Source organism: Elephantulus edwardii, unplaced genomic scaffold (genome assembly GCF_000299155.1).
Source record: "Elephantulus edwardii isolate Elephantulus edwardi_28Jun2011 unplaced genomic scaffold, EleEdw1.0 scaffold00013, whole genome shotgun sequence".
NCBI classification, from domain to species: domain Eukaryota; kingdom Metazoa; phylum Chordata; class Mammalia; order Macroscelidea; family Macroscelididae; genus Elephantulus; species Elephantulus edwardii.
This window is the reverse complement of record NW_006399763.1, coordinates 5025842-5032164: the sequence shown is the minus strand read 5'-3', so window position 1 is coordinate 5032164 and position 6323 is coordinate 5025842.

Genomic DNA, 6323 nt, shown 5'->3' with positions numbered 1-6323 from the left:
TCCTAGGTCCATGATCCACCTTGAGTTGGTTTTTGTGTATGGAGTGAGGTGTGGGTCTTGCTTGAGTCTTTTGCAGATATTTTTCCAATTTTGCAGAATGTAGAAACTATTGAACAATATCATTAATGTCACATGCAAGTAAAATATTGCTGAAGATCATTCAAAAATGGCTAGAACAGTACATACATAGAGAACTGCCAGAAGTTTAAGCAAGATTTAGATGTAGCTATGGCTCCAGGGATATCATTGCTGTTGTCAAAAGAGTCTTTGCTGGATGAAAGCAAAGAATACCAGAAATCCAGAACACTTAATTGTGTTCGTGTGAAGCCTTTACCTAGACAAAGAGGCTGTTATGTGAACAAAGCAAGAAACACCACATGGTTTAAAATTAAGAAAGATTTGCATCAGGGTTATTTCCTCTCTCCATACTTATTCAATCTGTATTCTAAGCAAAGTTTTTGAGAAGCTGGACTCTATGAAGAAGAATATGGTATCAGCATTGGAAGAAGACTCATAAACAACCTGCATTATGCAGATAACACAATCTTCCTTGCTGAAAGGGAGGAGGACTTGAAGCACTTGTTGCAGAAAGACTACAGCCTTCAATATAGATTGAATCTCAACACCAAGAACACAAAAATCCTCACCGCTGGACCAATATGCAACATCATGATAGATGGAGAAAAGATTGAAATGGTCAATGATTCCATCTTACTTGAATCCACAATCAACACCCTTGGTACCAGCTGTCAGAAAATCAGGAATCATCTCACTGGGAAAGCTTGCAGTCAGGGATCTCCTCAAACTGAGGAGGAATTATGTCAGTTTGAGAACTAAGGTGTTTCTATTCTGTCCATGGTCTTTCTGATCATGTGTTATACATCTGAGAGCTGGACAGTGAATAAGGATGACAGAAGAATTGCTGCCTTTGAGCTTGGGTGTTGGAGAAGAGCACTGAATATCTCACCAACTACCAAGAGAGGAAACAAATATGTCATAGAAAAAGCCAGAATGTTCCTTGGAGGCAAAGATGATAAAGCTTCATCTCACCTACTTCATGCATTTTGCTAGAAAAGGCTATTATTACTTGGAGAGCGACATCATGCTTGGAAAAGTGGAGGGTTAGCAAAAGAGAGGAAGATTCTTAATCAGATGGATTGATACAGTGGCTACTGGAACGGGCTCTCATGTGTTAGGAAGTGGGTATGGCATTGGATAGGACAGGGTTCAGATCTGTTGTTCATAGGTCACTATGAGTCATACTCAACTCAAAGGCACCTAACAATGACAACAAACCACATATAACTTGTTCACAGTCCTGAAGTGCAATGATGTCAATTTAAAGACTAGGGTATGCCTGATTCAAGCCAGTCTTTCCAATCACTTGCTTCACATTTGAGGACTGGATAATGAATAAGGATGACAGGAGAACAATCAATGCATTTGAGTTGTGGCATGGGAGAGGGTGATGAATATTCCATGGACTGCCAAAAGAACAAACAAATGATTCATGTTGGAGAAAATGCAACCAAAATGTTCCTTGGAGGCAAAGATAGCAAAGCTTCAGCTCATATATTTTGCACGTTTTTAGAAGAGACTATTCCTCAGAAAGGGACATCATGCTTAGAAAGGTGGAGGGTCAGCAAAGGAGAGAAAGACTCTCAATGAGATAGATTGATACAACATCAATGGGCTTAAATGTGTTGAAGGTGATAAGAACGCCACAGGATAGGACAGAGTTTAGATCTGTTGTTCATAGGGTCATACTTGGAGCTTAACGGCACTTAACAACCACCACATATAAATTTCATGGTTTATATTCAGCAAAAGGCTATCCATCTAGGGTAAGGTGTGAGAACTGTTTTCTTCCTCTGTAATGTTGTTATTGTTGTTGTTAAGTGCCATCGAGTCGCAGGCAACTCATAGCGAACCTATGAAGGAGAGTCCTCGATGCTTGGGTGCCTTTCATCCTCTCTCCAGGTTCATAGGGTTTCTGGAGGCAAGTTGTCACAGAAGTGGATGCCATTCCTCCTTCCAAGCTGTAATACTGAGAGAGTATTACATACAGGAACCACCACAATGATGCAGGTGCAAAAATAGTCCCTATATTTCCCTTCACAGGGTAAATGCTGAGAATGAAGTGCTCAAATACTGGTGTTCATAGTGCTATGGGTGGTTCTTATTATCACACAATGGACAACCATTAGATATGCTACATTTGACTAAACACATCTTACCCACATGTACCCAGATCTTCACCAGATGTAGCTCTAAGTGGATATGATATATTAAGAGCCCAACCATGTCCTGATGCATGATTATACCAAAAAACAAGGAAAAAGAAACCCAGAACATTTGCTAGCCCCTATGATGAGCTTTAAGACGGTGAATAAAGGAGAAAAGAGGCTCTGAGATGAGAAAGTGCTTAACATGGTTGAACAGAAGCAAAGAGAACAGTGTGTCTGTAGAAACCTGAATGGGAGGGAGAGGTAAGTTGTTGCTAGGTGGTTCTAACTCAAAGCAACCACGTGTACACCACTGCCTGGTCCTGTACCAAGCTTGCAATTGTGGCTCTAATTGAGCAAATGACTGTAGTCCATGAAATCTTGCAACGTATTTCCCCAATGCAATACATTGTTCGAGTTCTTGACTGGTATGTCCACAGGCATCGATTTTGGATGGAAGAAAAAGGAACTCACTGACAACTTTCATTATTTTATCACATTGCTTTTTGTTCCAGAGGTGCTCAGTTTCTTGGATTTATTTTAATCTGTTAACATACAGATTAACAGCCTACTGAAAAAACACAACCCTGACAAACACTTTCTAGATTTTTAAAACCATAAAATATCCCTTGTTCTGTCTGAATGACTGCTTCTTGGTTTATGTACAGGCTTCACATGGGCACAATTCAGTGTTCTGGAATTCCCATTCTTCTCAATAGTATCCATCATTTATTATGATCTACACCGCCGAGCTCTTAAACACAGTCAATAACATATAGGTAAACACTTTCAGCCGAGATCTATCTAACATCACTAATAATATCCCACTTTCTATGACTTCTAATTTCTGGAAGTTTCCTGGAATGGACTGCAACAACTGATTTTGAATTATCTTTTTAAAAACTTAATTTTCATGAGCTATTAATAATATTGATCAGTAATTTCTACAATCTATTCTAATCATTTTTCTTTGAATCAGACATGAATCTCTCTTTCTTCAACTGGCCTGTCTTGCAAATTTTTTGGCACATGAGAGTGATTTCTCTGAGCTCTGCCTTCATTTACTGAAACATTTCTAATGGTATGCCATCAGTTCCTGGAGCCTTGTTTTTCTGCAAGGGCTTCTGGTGCAGGTTGGAATTCTTCCTTCAATACTACAGATTGTTGACTATGTGCTATCTTCTGAAATGGTTGAATGTTGAGCAGGGTGGGGGTTTTTTATTATTCTGCCTCTATATTTCTTCCATCTTCTTTTGACGCTTCCTGCATAATTTACTATTCTGCCCTTAGAATATTTTGTTATTGAAACTTAGCTTAATTCTTTTTTCTGAGGTTGAAAAACACCAAGCACATTCTTTCCTTTTCATTTTCTAACTACAAGTTTTCAACATTTCATTAGAATACTTTACTATGGCTTCTTGGCCAAGCTTTGGACTCTTTTGTTCAACATTTTTTTACTATTCAACATTATAGAGCCATTGACTCTAGCTTCTCTAGTTTCTAAAACAATATTCTATACTCTAGCTTCCCTACATTCTAAAGCAATTTCAGAATTTCTCTTGGCATTCGTTTTTTATCTTTTCTTTCTTCCGTAATCCTTTTTTTTAAGTCATCCTTAATTTTGTTCTTTTTTACAGCTTCCACTATGCCAAGTGTATTCATTCATCTATGTATGTACATATGTATGTATTTGCCTGAAAGTTCTTTTCTGTCTTTTTAATGATCTGTTGCTTTCTTCAGTTATGATGCCCCTAATGTAATCCCTCATACAATCTTCAGTCATTACTATTTAATGCATCAAATCTAATCTTGTGATGGCTCTAAATTTAGGTGAGTTAAAGTTTCAAGTTTGTATTTTGGCTTTCTAAGGTCAATTTCTTGTGAAATGTGAAGGCAGAGTGTAATAAAAGAACGCATTTTGTTATTAATATAACACTTAGGAGACATTGGTGCCTCGTGGTATAAATCCTTTCTTCCATGGGAGCAGCATGAGGGTGGCTACATCTGATCTCTAGTAACTCCACAGGGAGAAGAGTCTCCATCAACAACACAGAACCAAACTAATTCCTACAAGGCCTGACATGCCCCTACACTCCCCACATCTGCTTCTATCAATTCCAACACCAACTAAAGCCCTTCCAGGACTCTTACTACTCTACTGCTGAGACCACAATCTGTTCCAGTGGCCAAACACAGCTCACGGAACCATACTCATGGTTAGGGGACTTGTTAGAGAAGTTAACAGGTTACAATTCAGTCAGGACAACTTCTCACGCATGCTTACAAACCCTTTGATCTTCAGCTTCATAGTTTTAGGCCAGTATTACAAAGAGTTCATAGTCTAGACAATTATGATGTCTACTTCCTGTCCTCCAGAAAGCTTGGGTAAAGACTCCTGGATCTAGTTCTGTGGGGCAGCAGTCCCAAGTCCACTCTGCCCTACAAGAGTCTCTCTGGGTTTCTGCTCTGAAATCCAGGAAATTCTGAAAGTTGTACTCTTTGTTCTCTTCTTCTTCCTCGCTGGTAATGAGACTCCCAATTTCCGCCACTGAATCTGCTTAATTTAAACTTGGCACAATGGCAAAACTGGATCCCCACATGGATAGACTATACACCCTACTCACATGTTCCTGCCTAGTCATTGGTGAAATTCAAAAGACAATGACCTTGGAAAACCATTTAGAACAATAAACCCATGATACCACAACGAGGGAGATATGGGTTCAATTTCAGGCTAGTGCTTCTTATACATAGTTACCACCCAATAGAAGTTTGCATGTTGCTATGATGCTCAACAGATTTCTTCAGAGAATTCAGTCTACAATGGACTAGGAAGAAAAGACTGAATATCTACTTTCAAAAAATTAGTTCGTGAAAACTCCATGAATCACAATGATCTGATTCACAACCTGTCACAGAGAAGGCACAACCAGACAGTCATTTACTCACTTATGTTAGTTGTTGTTGCTGTTAAGTGCTATTGAGTCAAGTACGAGAGAGAGCAATCTTTCAAACAACAGATCTGAACCGTGTTCTATCCTGTCCCATTCTCATAATTCTGACACCTTAGAGCCCATTGTTGTAGTCACTGTGTCAATCCACCTGGTCGAAGGTCTTCTCCTTCATCGATCCTCCACCTTCCCAAGCATGACGTCTCTCTCCAAGGAATAACCTCTCCTTGCAACATGCCCAAAGTATGTGAGAAGAAGCTTTTTCATATTTGCCTCCAAGAAGCACTCTATATGCCCTCTCTCCATGACTCTTTGTCTGGTTTTGGATTTTGCATGAGCACAACTAAGTATCCTGGGATTTCCATTATTATCAGTGTTACCTACAATTTCTTATGCTCCACATGATCAAGTACTTTTGCATAGCCAAAAAAATACAAATCAACATCTTTCTGGTATTCTCTGCTTTTATCCAAGATACATTTGACATAAACAAAGGCATCCCTCATACCACACCTCTTTTGAAACAAGCTTGAATCTCTAGCAGTTCCCTGTTGCTGTACTTTCCCAGTTGTTTTTAAATAGTCTTCAGCAAGATTTTGCTTGCATATGACATTAGCGATAATGTTTAAAAATGTCTACATTCTATTGAAATTCCTTTTTTTGGAATAGGGACAAATATGAATCTTCTCCTGTCAGCTGGCCAGATTATTGCCTTCCAAATTTCTTGACTGGAGATAAAATGATAGAATCTTATACTATCACTGATTATTTATTGCAAATATTTACAAAAAAACCTACATTACCATGATCTGTATTATACACATGAACTTCATCTGATGACCTCTGTACACAGGCATCAGATTGACTATATCTGTGGAAAAAGTTAATGGAGCAGCTCAATTATCAGTGGTCAAAATAAGATCAAGTTCTGAGCTGACTATAGAACAAATCATCAATTATTTATTTGAAATTTCAAACTGAAGTTGAAGAAAATTAAAACAAGTACACAACCTAAAATAACCTTGAGTCTATCCTATCTGGTTTTAAAAACCATCTCAAGAATAGATTCAATGCATTGAACACTAGTGACCAAAGACCAGATAACTTGTGAGATGACATCAAAGACATAATCTATAAAGCAAGCAAA